The 17,404-nt window shown below is 41.2% G+C and overlaps 1 protein-coding gene and 1 non-coding gene across 2 annotated transcripts in view; one reads left to right on the plus strand and one right to left on the minus strand.

The window, feature by feature from the left end:
- LANCL3 (LanC like family member 3) overlaps positions 1-17,404 on the minus strand; it is a 96,778-nt gene that overhangs the window by 64,737 nt on the left and 14,637 nt on the right. The gene's annotated exons all lie outside the window — the stretch shown is intronic.
- TRNAA-UGC (transfer RNA alanine (anticodon UGC)) lies at positions 17,190-17,262 on the plus strand. Its single transcript has one exon. It is a non-coding gene; the product is annotated as a tRNA-Ala (tRNA).

Here is a 17,404-nt window from a genome sequence, read left to right on the forward strand (position 1 = left end):
AATCACTGCAGAATCCCTCACGGGCTCTCTCAGGACAAAGGCAGGTCTGACAACCATTTCAAAGCCGGAAGGGCTTGGAGGGTGGCCACTCACTTTAAAGATGGGATGCTTCGCTTTGGGAAAACCCTTACATTTTGGCTTGAGAGTCAAACAATTGTCACACGGCTTCTCCCTCTCCCTCTCTCTCTGGCTCCCCAGGAGAAGAGCAATTGAAATGTTGGAAACAGTCCCTGCTCAAGTACAACAAAGGGCAGATTCTCTCCCAGCTCAGGGAGACTGGCCTTTGGCAAAGCGGGGAACAGCAGGAAGGGCACAGACGCCAGAGCAGCTGAGAAAGAACTCAAGGCCTGGGTGAAATGCAGGCAAGCTGCCCAGCAGGAAGATTGGCAGCGTTTCAATATCACAGCCTCATTTTGTAGAGCTCAGAGAATATTCTCATCTCCCAAGAATAACAGAGCTGCCCACTTCACTGTATGCTTCTTGGGCAGCGACATGTCAAGTTAATTGAAAACCTGAATGTATCCATGCCCATCAACGTCCATGCTTTTTTCATTCTCCTCAACTCCCCACTTTTTTTGGGGGGGCTTGACTGCTGCACCAGGTATCCCCTTTTAATCACTGTGCTCTGAAAAGAAAAGGTCAAGATATGTTGAGTGCCTTTTGAAGTCACACCAAGAACTCTCTCAACATGAGCCGAAGAAGTACAGTGGAAGCAGCCATAACGCTCCCTTGAAAATGGGGATCATAAGATGAGAGATGAACTCAAATCGAAGCGTCACAGTGGGCTGCTTCAATCCTGTGTCCGTTTACTTGGTACCACGCACGGTGAGAAGCAAGACCGACACACTCCTTGCCCTTTGGAGTCTGAGGCCTTGGGTCTACCCTCAAAGAGCCCTCTGCCCTGGCAGAGCTCTGGACACAAAGTGCCAAGTGCTATGATAGGAGCAGGTTCCAGGTTCTAGGCAAACACAAAAGAGGGAGTCATGCTTACGGGTCTGTCAATAAGGGCGGAGGCACCGATGTGAAATCAGAGCACAGCACTCCAACGTTCACCTCTCCCAGGGTGTGTGAGTTCAGGCCATCCACTTGGAGGTACACACGGAAAACCCTAAAACTCTACTTTGTCTTATCTCTGCCACACAATCCCACCAGGACCCCAACGGGCCTTTAGACCCTGACACAAGCTATTCCGCATTCTCTTTGGAAAGCAGGAATGGGAAGTCTGTGTAAGAACTCATCTCCTGATTCAAGACAGAGCAAAAGAAGCGCACCCATCTCTCTTCCCAATTTCCATCTTCTGCCAGACTTTCTATGGGAATCTGTGAAACACTTCTATAGCCTTTAGATGAATGAAACAAAATGAAAAGTTGTCTTTTATTGCACCTTTCTCCTCCAAATTCTAAAACCTGCACCACACAAATCATCATTCCCTCTCACCCAGTGACCAGGCTACAGATAAAAATGTATGAGCTACTTCAGAGCCAGAAAGCACAGAGAGAGAGGATTAAACAAGGCAATCACCTTCAAAATGTTACAAAGCCAAGCTGAAAGGCCTGATCTTGACCATATACACGCACTGTTTTTAATCAAGAAGGAGAAATACACCACCCTCTCCCCCACCAAACCGTATTTTCCTTCATCTTCAAAATAAGAGTGAACTCCTAGCAACTAAATTATTTTAATAAGGTTAAATGAAGAAGAATTAAAAAAGCAGTTACCCAGCTCCACAGTGGGCAAAACCCTAATCTAATGCAGGTCTAATTAACTCTAATTGATGCAAAAGGTCATCTAAAAATCAACAGAAAATATACAGTAACATCCTTGGAAAGATAGTCATTATTTAAGAATCAATGTCCAAAGGACATTTCTAAAAGGAATATAATACCCCCCAAGATGTTCGTGTTCCATGCTGCTTCATTCTTTATCAAAAGACCTTATCGACTTCTCCTTATCAAGAACTGAATCTTGAAGTGTCCCAAGAGGCAGTCTAATTATAATTAATAGTACAAGGGTTTTTTTTCAAAATCTTTAGGGATTCATTAAGCTGACAACAGAAGCTGTTTAATACCTGAACTGTCTAATAAAATTGCAGGATAACGGGTACCACCATATTTATGACTTTGGAAATTCTGTTGTTGAATTTCCAAACTACTCTGTGTGTACAGTGTGATGTCTATTACCTTTCCTTTTGATTTTAGGTGTAATTTGCGCCTTCAAAACCCAATATGTATATTTATCTCACTCGGAGGAAACGGAGTTTGGATGTTGAAAGGCTGTTTGACCTTTGCTTCTTCACTCTACCAAACCCACCCCCTACCCCCAGCAGACACTGACTCTCTCTCCTAGTAGTGAATATTGGATTCTGCTAAGAACAGTTGAATGACAGAGGCAGGGACATTTTACTTCTAGTTACTTTAGGTGTGGCGTATAGTTAGTTGCTTACCCAATATCCATTTATCCCTTCTTTCTACCTAACAGAAACCCAGCAGTTTTCAAGGTGGCCCAGATAAATGAAAGCTTTCCCAGTCTCCCTTGTGTGGCCATGCAACCGCCCTGCTCGACAGATACAAGGAGAAATTTGGTGATGTCTTGGACAGCTTTTGCTTCCCTGGTCAGTTCAGACATACTTAGTACAGCCTTCCCTCTGCTTCCTGCCTTGAATATAAATCATGGTGTCTGGAGCTTCCCCACAGATTCTGCAACTATGACCTGGGAAAGACCCTGACAGCATCAACTCATTTTACAAATACCAGCAGCCATCTAATGCCAGACCTCTTTACATGTTAGAATAATAAGCCTAATCTGTTTAAGCCACCGTAGTCAGGTTTTCTGTCACCTACAGCTAAAAGCACTGGTAAGTGATACATCTGCCCAGGAAAGGAATCCAGCTTCCACCCTCAGATCTGAGTCGATTTCGTTGTTTGAAATAATCCCTGTTAGGTTATGGTAATTTGCTCCTTGGGAATAGAAACATATGAGTGCCTCGCAGTAAGCAATGGCCGCACACAAGCTCTAATAATATCTCTCATCACTCCTGTTTCACCCAAGACCAAAGCAAGCAATGAAACCATTTTATTAAAGCAATACTCGGTCTCATGCACCACTGATCACAAGCTGAAGTTTACAAAGGAAAGCTGTGCCCTTCTGAGGACATCATTAAACGGCACAGCACAGAGTCTGCATTGTATCTCTCTCCTCGGGATTTGGGGTTTTCTTCTGCTACAATGCTATGGAATTACCTTCAATATGACATTCATGACAACTCTTCCCTCAACAGCATTTTTTTTTTGGCTGTGCGGCGCTGCTTGCAGGATCTTAGTCCCCTGACTAGGGATCAAACCCGTGCCCCCTGCAGTGGAAACGTGGAGTCCTAACCACTGGACCACAAGGAAGTCTCTGATTTTCTGATTGAAATTTTCTGATGAAAATAAAGTTGACCTTTCTAATGACCAAGGTAAAAAGTTCTTAAAGGACACAGACATAAAAGCAGTAGTTGCTAATGTGAATACTGTCCACGGAGTAAGCAGAATGTTTTTTACTAAATGAACATAAAGAAGCAGGTAATGCCTTTAGGTGACCAGGCTGAGCTTCTGGGTGAAGAGCTATATCAGTACCCCACTTGCTAGTTTGCAAGAAGGGGTACTCTATGAAAGCACACTGTTCAAAAGTGTTCAGCAAAGGACCACTCAGTGGAACACTGGCATCACCTAGGGGCTTCTAAGAAATGCAGAATCTCAGGCCCCATCCCAGATCTTTAATAGATTCTCCAGGTGATTCAGATACATTAAAGTTTGAAAAGCACTGGTTTAGAACACTAAAAATGTTCCTAACATGTTATAACACCTCAAATCAGGAGATGTTAATTACTCCCACCCCAGCAAATGGCAGGCATTGCCCAATATTCAGAGGGCCATAAATGTTGCCTGTGGACCTTGCAAGGATTTACAGCACTTGCCGTGGCAGCAAGAAGGAAATTTATTCTGCCCATGCCACCAATGATTAATATATTTGACTCACCTAAAGATATTAATTTTCCCCTAAAGGGTCATTTATCAAGGTCTCTGAGGTTAATTTATATTCTTCAAGATGACAGTGATAACAAGAGTTGTTGCTGGGAACTATGCAGTGGATATGCAATACCAATTTTTCATGAAGATGCTTCCTCCTGTCACCTCAACAAGGCAACACAAATAGCTCAGAAGTCTGGTGTGCGGTCTGGTTTACACTGGAAAGGGTTATCTTGGGCATTGGTGCTATTTGACCAGACCCTAGAATGCTGTCAGTGGATTGTCCATGGCATTATCAAAAGAACTGGGAGCTTATTTACACCCAACCATGGCATCAATTCACTGAAAAAATAAAATGCACATTTTGCTCTTCTAAGGAGAGTGTGAACATCTAACCAAATACGATCACATATACCTTGCAGCCTACATTGATTGTGACAGCCCTGAAAGTCAGTGGTGTTCTGAACGGTGTACCAAGGAATGGAGATGAAACAAACTGAAGTTTAGAGCAGTTATTCTAAATTCATTGAAAAAAAAAAAGTGATCACTGGAAGCAGGAACTTTCCAAGAGAGCATCAGGATTTCTTGTCCTACAAACCAAGCCGGAAATCCTTGGCAATAAGATTTCTGCTTCCAGCAATACAGGAGTCTAGGGCAGTGGCTCTGGAACTGTGGTCCCTAGGACAGCAGCATCAGCAGCATCTGGGGACCTGTTAGAAATGCAAATTCTCACACTCTATCTCAGACCCACCTAAAACCTGTTTCATGAGCCCTCCAGGTGATTCTGCCGGAAGTTAAACTTTGAGACCCATTAAGATCAAGGCTATCTACTAACTATCCTTGGTGAAAAGACCAATTTTGTTTATTTCTAATACATCATGGGCTGATGTTTCTGTAAAATAACATACTGATATATTGCCAGAAAATGAAATGGAAAAGACATATGAAATATGAGTCCCAATTTTTTTTACTAGATCCAACTGACAAAACAATTACTTGGTATAATTACTAAAAAAGTTCCTAAATGCCTAACTCTCCATTTCTGTACTTATATCCTTTTAGACCAGGAACAAATTTGCAGAATGGCACTGGCCTGCAAGCCACACTTTCAGTAGCACTCATCTGGATACTCAGAAAGGTCTTTCCCTATAACAGAGGAACTGCATAATTTTATTGATCCTAAGATGCACCATTTTTAAAAATTTTAATATCGCTGTAATTAAAATGTATCTCAAAATCACTATCTGCCCAGAGGCAGTAGGACTTAGCGCTCCTGGTCTGTGCACGGTGCATCAAAACCTCCAAAATGGGTATCAAGCACTTGGAAAAATGCCAGAGACAAAGTGGAACACTTTTTAAAGAAATGCTGCATCACCAGTGCTTTTCACAGCACAGAGGATGATATTTTGCAGAAAAATCACAGATGCTAGCGACTCTAAGGAGAAAGTAATTAAAGCCTGTTGGAGTATGAATGTAAGAAAGCGTTGTGAATATCATGAACCAATTTATTTTGCTTACATTTTTCTTCTAGGTATACACAAGAGTGATATATGATAAAAAAAATCACTGTCTAAATAACTCTAAACAAGCTCTTTCAATAAGTGTAAAATGCTAGTGATAAGAAGTATTATGTCAGTTTAATGGACCATTTTTTTTCTTACTGGTACATAAAAAATGCATCTTAATTTGGCAGAATCTTGTAATTGATTAAATACCGCATATCCTTTATGAGACTTATTTACCAGTATATAGTTAGGCTCAAATACAGCAAGGGGAAGCCCCAAGTCCCCCTGAAAAAGCAAAATGAAACAAAAAGCTTGAGCAGAACCACATGTGATAAGCCAGACAAGGTCGCCCTGAGGGCAAATGTTGCATTCTCCTGCATCAAGCTGGGGACACCAAGGAAAAAGGCTAAAATGGTTCCAGGCTGGCAGTATTCCTGAATCCCAGAAGCAGCGAACACAGATCTCTGCAAAGAAGCATCCTCAATTTAGACACCACATATTAAAATCAACCAAATATATGTGCATGGTAGAAGATCAAGGACCCAAGGAAACAAGCCCCCATAAGTGACAGTATGCAGAAACCACAAACAAGGAAATGACACCATCAAGGACTTCCAACATTTACATTACCAGATATGAAGTACCCCCAAAAAATGCATTCAATGTTCCCCAAAAAAGGTCAAATCACAAAACTTAACAAGCAATATGAAACCATGAGAAAAGCTCAGCTGGAACTTACAGAAAAGAAAAATAAAGTTGATAGATGTAAAACTCAACACATGGGTTTAACGGCGGGTGAAACATGGCTCAAGGGAGAACTGGTGAACTGGAAGATAGATCTAATGAAGTTACCTAGAACGCAGCACAAAGAAATAAGTAAATGGAGAACATAAAAGAGAGGATAAGCAATATGAAGTGATACAAAGATGGAATATATGTGCATCTGGATCTCAGAAGGATGTAGAGCAGGGGTTCTCTACCTGCACTTGTGGAGCTATAAAACTATTGATGCCTAGGTCCCACCCAGGACATTCTGATTTAATTGTTCTAGAGCATGGCCTGGGCTTCAGAATTTTTAAAGCTCTTCAGGGGATTCTAATGTGCAGCCAGGGTAGAGAAGCACTAATATAAAAAAAAATGGTGAAGATCACTAACTTGATTTAGTCACTCTTCTTAGAAGTGATGCCAAAAGCACATCTGGCAAAAGAAAAAGTAGATAAATAAGGCTTTATAAAAATTAAAATTTTGTGTGTGCTTCAAAGGAAACCATCAATACAGTTAAAAGATAACCCACACAATGGTACAACATATTTGTAAATCGTATTTCTGATAAGGGATCTGTATCCAGAATATATAAAGAAATTTTACAACTCAATAATAAAAAACAAATAACTTAATTAAGGGCAAAGGATCTAAAAAGACATTTCTCCAAAGATGTGCCAATAAGTACATGAAAAGATGTTCAACATCATTAGTCATCAAGAAAATACATATCAAAGCACAATTATATACCACTTTACACCCGCTTATGGCTATAATCAAAAAGTCTGATAATAGTAAGTGTTGGTGAGGGTGTGGAGAAACTAGAACCCTTGTATGTTGCTGGTGTTGATGGAAAACGGCACAGCTGTTTTGGAAAACAGTCTGACAGCTTCTCAAAATGTTAAACATAAAATTACCATATGACCCAGCAATTCCATTCCTAGGTATACACCCAAGAGAAGTGAAAACATTGCAAACAGATGTCCACAGCAAAAACCTACACAAGAATGTTCACAGAAGCATTTTTCATAGTAGCCAATAACTTTTAATTACTCAAATGTCCAGCAACACAGAACAGGATGAATAAAATGTGATATATCCATACAATTAAATATACTTGGTAATAAAAAGGAATGAAGTACTGATACATGCTCTAACATGGATGGACTTTGAAAACATTTTGCTAAGTGAAAGCAGCCGATCACAAAAGACCACATAGGCTATTGTTCCATTTCTATGAAATGTCCAAAACAGGCAAATCCATAAAGACAAAGAAGTAGATTAGTGGTTGCCTAGAGCAGTGGGACTAGGAGGAGGGGTTGGGTGGAATAGAGGAGTGACTGCTAACGGCATCAGGGTTTCCTTCTGGGGTGATGAAACTCTTCTAAAATTGACTGTGTTATACGTATAGCTGATTCACTTTGTTATATAGCAGAAACTAACACACCACTGTAAAGCAATTATATTCCAATAAAGATGTTAAAAATAAATAAATAAATAAAATCAATTGTGGACAACCGTATGGACACATTAAAACCATTGAATTGTATACTTCGAATGTGTGAATTGTTATATCTCAGTAAAATTGTTAAAAATGAAGAGGTGATATTTGAAGGGCCAATGACTGAGAAATTTCCAGAACTGATTAAAGACACAAATCGATAAATATAAGAAGCACAACCTATAACAAGGAGGGTTATTAACATGAAATCTACTCTAGACACACTATGGTGAAACTGCAGATAGCCCAAAACAAGGAAATCCCTGGCAATCAAAATTCAGAGGGCATTGCGAACACATTGAAAGCATCATGGCACCTTAACTGCCAGAACATCAGGAGAAGAGACTACTCAGAAGGTAGCACCTTTGGCCTGAAATCTCTAGAAAAAACAAAACACTAGGCAGTAACAGAAATCAAAAGAGTATTGTTCTGTCTTTGATTCACATTTGGCCAGGAACACGGCTTGCCTAAAGAAAAAAGAATGCCTCAAGCTTGAAAGCTAAATGTCAAAAGCCATTTTACACAGTTTCAGTTAGAATCTCTAAGAAGTCACCTGCACCAAGAAGAACTGGGGACTTTTCTCTGACTGCTAAAAATACTGATGGGGAGTTAGTTATGTGTTGGTCAATATTCAATAGTATAAATCAGAAATAGCTGTGCCATATAGGGTATCGCCCTGCTAATTAAAAGCTCATGCTGTCTAAGATGAAGAGAACTATTAAGTCACAGTATGCTGTAGAAAAATGCTGAGGGTACATTTTTCCTTCTAATTTCTGATTTAGTTATCTCTTCAGGTATTTGTTTATTCACTATGCGACAGACGTGATGAGCTATTCATTTCTTAGCTGTAGTAAAAGTATACTTACTGAAAACTGGCTTTGATTCTTCTACTCCCCTATGTATTCTTATTCATAAATATTTACTTTAACAGTTGTTTGAGGAACGGTATTTTGATATGCAATTAAAGGGATAGTTTTCTACATTCAGTTCTCCTTTGCTGGAAAAGCATAAGTCCTTCCAAACAAACAAAAAAGAAATTCTAACAGCTGATTATGTGTCTACATCTGTCAATGGTTAATTTATCAAGAGTGAATGCAAGTTTTAAAGAGAGAGATAAAGGTTGAGAAACACACACAAGTTTTTATCACCCGCATGAATATAAAAGTAACAGATTATTTTTAAAACAAAAGCCTTTTTAGATGTCACGTACTGTACAAGTCCAGACTTAAGAGTTTCCTAAAAAGTCTATTAAATGTTAACAATCGGAGAGTTCTGTGTGTCAGCACAGAAATGCGTAAGTGGATCATTTTGACCTGTCACAAGCTGGGCACTCTTCTCATTTTGTAATGTAAAAGTGGTAGAATTTTACCATCTGTTGGCTATCACAAGGCTGACTGCAAACGAAAATATGACAATATTCACGACCAATCAACTATCCTGTCCATCAGGTATTTCATCCTATGTGGCTCTGTCAAACCCAAAAAAGCTAAAACACATTTCAATAGGAGCTCCTTTTAAAATGTGGGTTGTCCCTTCTTGAGCCTCAAATACAGGGGATTATTTAGTTTCATGAAATTAAAAAGAGTTCATCTTCATTCCTTCCTTCCTTCCGTGAATATGTATTAAGAATCTTCTGTTTGCCGGGAGTCTGCCTATTATTCAGCTCAGTAGTAGTAAAAACAGAGTGGAGATGAAGAGCTTAGAGCTGCCCCAGTCATGCTGCAGGCAAGGCTCCCTAGGAAACATGTAGGATGGAAACAAACATGATATGTGCATTGAACAGTACATCCAAAACGGGCAGCCAGAGGTGCCGGGGAAAGGGATCGATTGAGAAAAAAGGCTTGTGAGAAAAATAACAAAAGATCCTACATGCTGCGGAGCAAGTAAGCCTGTGCACCACAACTACTGAGCCTGCGCGCCACAACTACTGAAGCCCGCGCGCCACAACTACTGAAGCCCGTGCGCCTAGAGCCCGAGTTCCGCAACAAGAGAAGCCACCGCAATGAGAAGCCCGCGCACTGCAACGAAGAGGAGCCCCTGCTCACCACAACTAGAGAAAGGCCACACGCAGCAACGAAGACCCAGTGACGAAGACCCAATGCAGCCAAAATAAATAATTTTTTAAAAAAGGGAAAATAACAAAAGAAACTCAGGTGGTGTTAGGCACTTCCTGCTGAGCATCCTTTCTCTCACAGTTTGCCATCCACTTTCAATCCCCACACTTAATCATCCATGCTTGGCTCCAATATCACACCCCCAGTTTTCTTTTTTACCATGTTCTATCTGGGAACTTGTCACCTGTAACTGAATGCCTTCCAGACACCTCCTCTCTTTGAGTTTTCAAGCTACTATGTGGAATCTGGGGTGAGAGTGAGCAACTAATTTGGTCCTGAAGCCCCAGAACTGATTCAGAAGCTCTACCTACTCCCTCGAGGGTTCTCTCAACAGAAATAATTTGCCATTTATCAGTCAACATTTATCGGTGTATTTAGGGAATGGGGAACTTTGTTTAACACTAAGGGTACCACCAGCCCAAGGTAGCAGAAAGAGCATGAGTTTGCAGAAGAACTTGAGTTCTAGACTACATGTAACCCCTTATCAATCGGGGACCGTAAGTCCCATAGGTAAGTCTTGGTTTCTCTCTCTTGTGTTAGATTCTCAACTGGCTGGTTCCTACCAAAAGTATCCTGCTTGGGCAATAAATGTTATTATCCTACTCCTCGACCCTGCGTCCTCGGGAAAGTTACTCAACCTCTCTGCAATGCTTTCTATTTTCTGTTCAGAAGATGGTAGTAGTAATAATATGTAACTCGAAGAGATATTGTGAGAATTAAATGGGACAGCTTACATAAAAAGTACTTAGCTGACTTAATGTTCTATATAATAATTAGTTACCACTGGCTGCAATGACTTGGAAGCATTTTAGAATCCTGGAGCGGCTTAGAGCTACTGCCTCGAAAAAAAAAATTATTCTTATTCTGCTTTACGTAAGTGGTTCCACCAGTCTTCACTGTATTCTAACCATCTATCTTTTCACTTTTAATTATCTTAACTGGGCTCTCTCCTCCTTCTTCTTGGGTAGCAGCTTAATAAATATAGCTCTGATCCTCATGATTTTACTCAATACTTTATTAAGGAAGGCACAACTATTTAAATTAAACCATATGAAGATTTTAATTGACACAGAGCTATTCGACCATTCAAACTAATACAATGTCATCACTAAATCCTAATTTAGTATTATTTATAAGAATAAAACGCATATATCCAGCTATATTTTTGATGGGGAAATATCTGTTGACAAAATTTATCTATATGTGACATCAATTCTATTATTAGGAACATTCCATAGATGTTCTCTGAGAACAATCATCGAGCAGGAATAAGATATATGTGAAGAAGAGAATATGGAGAAATCACAGCTAAAAAGCACAGGTGAGATTAAGAAAAATAGTTCTTATTTTCTTGGCATTTATATTTCTCAAAGAAATACATGTGCATAACTTAAAAAGTGAAGAGTTATTTAAAATAATAGCAGGCTCCCGCCCCACCCCTCCCCATCCACATTCTGACTCCTCCAAGGCAAAAACTGAAAACATTGTTTTGGGCATTTTTGTCTAGCTACTTATCTTCATATTTCTAGATGAGATGCTTGTACAGCTATTTCTTGACTTTTCCATCAAAGGTGTTATCTATTAATCTCCTAACATGGAAGATGAAGACTTAGCTCTCTTATAATCTCTCCACACATACATTTCCTTTCCCAAATACCCAAAACAGTTATATCACTTTTTTTCCCAAACAATATGAGGTTAAATCAATATCCATTAAACAAAGCCATTTGCAGTGATTACCATTTCCTTTCTCCCCGTGCCCCCCGCACAAGTTAATAATTTCCTTTTTTAAAAAAAATTATTTTATTTTTATTTATTTTTGGCTGCATTGGGTGTTCGTTGCTGTACGGGCTTTCTCTAGTTGCGGCGAGCGGGGGCTACTCTTTGTTGTGGTGCATGGGCTTCTCATTGCGGTGGCTTCTCTTGTTGCTCTAGGCACGTGGGCTTCAGTAGTTGTGGCACGTAGGCTCAGTAGTTGTGGCTCGCGGGCTCTAGAGCACAGGCTCAGTAGTTGTGGCACACGGGCTTAGTTGCTCCGTGGCATGTGGGATCTTCCCAGACCAGGGCTCAAACCCATGTCCCCTGCGTTGGCAGGCAGATTCTTAACCACTGTGCCACCAGGGAAGCCCAATTTCCTTTTCTTATAATATTGTTCAGTTTTCTATTTTGTCTACACCAAATTCATGCCCAAACTTTCCAACAAATTTGCAAAACTCCCCTAGGTACAGCCAAACATATCAGGTAAGCTGCCTATTCTATTTTTTGTTTTTTCTCTTAGCATCATCCAGGCTGTAGCTCTGCTTCAGTACTTACCAGCTGCCTTCAAGGCCTGATACCGAGCTGTCATCTCGGGCTGTCCCTTACCATCACTCTCGAAGTTTTCTGATCCCACCTGCATTGGAGCTCCAGGTTTTGAGATCTCATATTTTCCTATTTCTTGGTTCATTCTCCCATCGCATTGGACCCCCCTTAAAAATGTTTTACCAGCTCTTGCAGTGTTCCACATGGTGGCTGGTTCATTTGGAACGTCTGGCCCCTAAGTTTTTTTTAACACATTCTGTGAAGCTAGATTACCTCTGCCTCATGCTTTTGAAAGAAAAAAAATGTTCTGTTTTTCTGAGAACTTGCAAAGATTTTTTTCTACTCTCACATTTGATAATTTTGGCTGCTATAGAATTCTAGTTGAGAATTTTCTTAGTGAACTTTGGGGGCCTTGCTCCGTTCTCCTGTAGCTTCTTAAGTTGCTATTCAAAGTCCAGTGCAAATCCTTTTAAGGAAGCAGTTTTGTTTTTCTTCTTAGAAGCCTTTAGAATCTCTTTTTATTCTTTTTCCATCCAACATGCTGGTGGGCCCCTTAAATCCAGCAACTCATGTGGCTTCACATTTGCCCCACGGTTCCAGAAGCCTTGAAGTACCTGGAGGATCACGCCCACACACACGCAGCTGTAGTGAATTACTGGTGGGCGAGCGATACCTCCAGTCAGGACAAATTCTGAGATGTGATTTACACTCTGGAGCTCCCCTACAGAATGAGACAGAAAGCTGGGGCTTAGCCTAAAATCACACCTTTGTTTTGGCTTCTGACCCTTCACTGTTTCCCCCACTCCCATACTGGTTTCTCCTGAGAACTCTTCCTTAATGGAGCGTGCCCATATCTGAGTCAGGTTTTGGAGAACCTGGCCTAAGACCATCATCTAGCTGCTCGAGTTTGGGAAAGGATCCCGGAGTCTAACCACTCTATCAAACTTGTAAATGACAAAGTTGAAGTTGAGTCTTACAGGCTTCTGGAACTTTGGGACCAATGTAGAGCCCTCTCCTGTACTGCCATTTTTATTCAATCTTAAGTTGAACTTCAGAAACACCCTGAGGTTCAGAGAGCCAAGTTAAAACTATCCTTCCATGTGGCTTGGGGTACAACTCACTCTCCTCTTGGCAGTGTATACATTACTAGAAAAACATGCAGAAATCTAACCTGACTTAAATCTCTAAAAGAAGCTCTGTAGTCTGAAAACTGTGGCTTTAACTGCTTGACCCGCTGTGTGATGACAGGCAAGTTACTGAACCTAAGTCCCAGTTTTCTCCCCTGAAATGGATATAATATGTTAACCACAGTGCCTGTAATATAGTGAGTCCTATCTTTATATATATATATATATATATATATATATATATTTATTTATTTACATTTTATTTTTGGCTGCGTTGGGCCTTCATTGCAGCGACTGGGGGCTACTCTTCGTTGTGGTGCATGGGCTTCTCATTGCAGTGGCTTCTCTTGCTGCGGAGCACGGGCTCTAGGCGCACGGGCTTCACTAGTTGTGGCGAACGGGCTCAGTAGTTGGTGGCTCGCGGGCTCTAGAGCGCAGGCTCAGTAGTTGTGGTGCACGGGCTTAGTTGCTCTGCGGCATGTGGGATCTTCCCGGACCAGGGCTCGAACCCGTGTCCCCTGCATTGGCAGGCGGATTCTTAACCACTGCACCACCAGGAAAATCTGAGTCCTGTCTTTTGAGTTCTTTTCTGGTGGTGGTGATAAGTTTGTGGTACTACCACCACATGCCTTCACCCAGTTCCCACATGTCAGACACGCTCGGCCAAGGTTAAGGGTATGGTCTAAGGCAGTGGTTCTAAAAAAGTAGTCTCCAGGCGAGCAGCAGCATCAGTGGAACTTGTTAACAGCGCAAAGTCTCAGGCCCGACTCCAGACCTACGGAATCAGAAACTCTGGGGATGGAACAAGCCCTCCAAGGGACTCTAATACACCCTCAAGTGTGCGAAACACTGACCTAAGGCCACAGGTCAGAGAAAGATATAATAGACCCCCGTGGAGATGAAGGCCACAGACCTAGAACCACTTGGTATGGTATTGAAGATTGTAAGCAGAACTAATGATTATACATGACACCTCAATGATTAGGGATAAGAACTCAATGATGCCTCTACTAATAGAGTAGTATAGTTTATACATATCAAGATCATCATGTCATAAATGAATATGAATAGCAGCTGAAGAGTAAAACATAGATTTAAGTTTGTAAAATTGACAGTGAGTCCATATGACATAGCCTTGAAATGCAAATAGAAAAGTGCATTAATGCAAGAAAAACATAATTTCTGGGCCCAGAAGCTGAAGAAACACTTGGAAGAATCCTTAATTGTATTAATCCTTTTCTGAAACAAGCTACCAACTGTACATGATCGGGAACATTTGCTGAGGAAAACTCATTTGAAGTTGTCATTTCGCCAGAGACACAACTACTGAAATTTGTCTGAAATTCTGAATTAGCGCCATGCAAGCAAATGATCTTTAGAAGCAAAGAAGAGAACTTAAAGAGCAGGAAAGAGGTCCTTGAATCTACCACTCAGGTTCTGGGGGAAGAGAGCAAAAAACAAACATTCCAACATCACCTGCATAGCAATTTACTGCCGATAAAGCCAATTAGGTGATTTACTCTGAGAAGTACAAATCAGACACAGGAAAGCCAATTCCTAGATTAAGTCTTCAAGGAGCCTGAAATTTTAAAAAGAGAAAAGAACACCCTCCTGGAGGAAGCAAAGTGCAAAGGGTAACTTGCATGGCTTCAGGTTTCGGGCGTGATGACCAGCCACTCAATTTACTTTGACACAATCTCTGTGAGCTGCTCAGCTTAATCTCCTGTGTGGCAGAGCAGAGGATATTTCCCTCCAGCCCTTTATGGCCTCTGTTTGAAGATCTCAAAGCCTTGCTTATGTGATCAGGGGCATAGCAGCTCTGACTAACACCACAGGGAATATTAGACGGGCTGAATGTCCAAAAAGCATACTTGTATTATTTAGTTAACACAGGGTCTCACTTACATTAATGACAATAATACTCAAAATACTAATAAAACAAGGACTGACTTATACAGAGTCTTTACTCTGTGCCTAGCAGACCCTCTGCTAAGCATGTTACACGCACATTCTCAGTGGATCTTCATACCACACCTATGAAGTGGGTGCATTTAATAGCTTGTGTTACATTTTGCAGATGAGGAAATCAAGCCTCAAAGATGCTAAGTAACATGGCTGAGGTCAACCTGCTACTGTGATGGAGCCACGATTCAATCCCAAGGCTATATGACTGAAAGCCCTGTTCTTTTTAAGTAATCTCTTTTTTAAAAAAAATACTAATTTATTTATTTAATTTCGGCTGCACTGGGTCTCAGTTGCAGCACACAGATCTTTAGTTGCGGTACGCGGCCCTGGGCTTCATTAGCTGCTGCCTGTGGACTTCTTATTTGCGGCATGTGTGCAGGATCTAGTTCCCGGACCAGAGATGGAACCCAGGCCTCCTGCATTGGGAGTGCAGAGTCTTACCCACTGGACCACCAGGGAAGTCCCAAAAGCCCTATTCTTAACCATCACCTTTTAATACCTTCATTGAGACGCTAACCTATTTCAACAGCTGCAACTGACACACGCGCAATTCTCTTTGTCTTACAAGGAAAGAGGAAACATTTTAAATAGCAAAATTATGTTACTGAAATGTGCATGAGAACAATACCTCCTTTCTGGTTGAGCACTGGTTCTCTTCAGCCTTAGATAGCCGCAAAGTTTGTTAGGAATGTGGCTCCCTCCTAAAGTCACTGTAGGAGTGGAGATTCAGCTGGTCCCCATAGTATTTGCTTTGAGACTGGTGATGCTTCGGTTGCCATGGACACCAGACTTCAATACACCACTGAGCAGGGGGAATCCATTCTATGCAAAGCAATGGAGCCAGTAGATGGGTACAGTAACAGCTAACTTCACATAACGCTATGACCAATATTTGTTTTGCCACCTCTCATTCAGATGATGTTCTCACCCATGAAGTCTGTAACACTGCCTCTCATCTGGGAAACAGCTTCTTTATGGCCCAGGAGGCAATGCTCACAATTCACAGTGTCAAAGGCATTCATTTGTCTGGGTTGTTGAATGTGTAAAGCTATTCAGAAAAGGAAATGTGACCTTACACAAAACACTTCTTTGTTCAGCTTGCTAAAAGAAAGAATGGATCAGGGGCTTCGCTGGTGGCGCAGTGGTTGAGAGTCCGCCTGCCGATGCAGGGGACACGGGTTCGTGACTCGGTCCGGGAAGATCCCACGTGCCGCAGAGCGGCTGGGCCCGTGAGCCATGGCTGCTGAGCCTGCGCGTCCGGAGCCTGTGCTCCGCAACGGTGAGAGGCCCACGTACCGCAAAAAAAAAACAAAAAAAAAACAAAGAATGGATCAAATGACTTCTTGAAAATTCCATTTGTCCAAGTGGCTAGCACCCCAAGAATAATGAGTCTGTTAACTTGGTAGGCTTCCTTAGTAGCTAAATCCATAAAGAAAGTAACTAGGAAACGATAAGAGGTACTTAGATATATATAAATAACGCATGAGAACAACATGTTTTTGAGACAAACCAAACATCCAACGTCCAAGGCACTGTACTTAATTAGTGAATGTAGGTCAGACAGTAATCAGTAAAAGTGAATCACGAAGAGAAATGCTTATTTGGACACATCATGGCAAGTTTACCAAGAGACCATCACCGCATGGGGATATTAAAGGACCCCCTCCACACATGGAGGAAATCCACTGTGTGTTGTGTAGGAGTCAGTCGAGTGACAAACATCTCTCATTAACCAGCAAAGAGGAAATTAGCCAAGTTAATAAAAAATTAATACAATCTATCATTTTCACATTCAGAAGTCAATAAATATAGTGAAATTCCATTAAAACCACCTTCTTATGGAACACTGGGAGGTCAGGTTATTGGCAAAACAAATAATTCAGTACATTTAAAATAATTTTGGGACTTCCCTGGTGGTCCAGTGGTTAAGACTCTGCACTTGCAATGCAGGGGGCACAGGTTCAATCCCTGGTTGGGGAAGTTCCACGTGCCACGAGGTGCAGCAAAAAAATAATTTTTACTATGCACATTTCCCCAATTTACTTCTTCAGTAATAAGAAAATTATGAACTATGCTCTCTCCAAGTAATTACAATACAAATGATAAGTTTAGGTTTTAGTGG

Source organism: Pseudorca crassidens, chromosome X (assembly GCF_039906515.1).
Source record: "Pseudorca crassidens isolate mPseCra1 chromosome X, mPseCra1.hap1, whole genome shotgun sequence".
NCBI lineage: Eukaryota > Metazoa > Chordata > Mammalia > Artiodactyla > Delphinidae > Pseudorca > Pseudorca crassidens.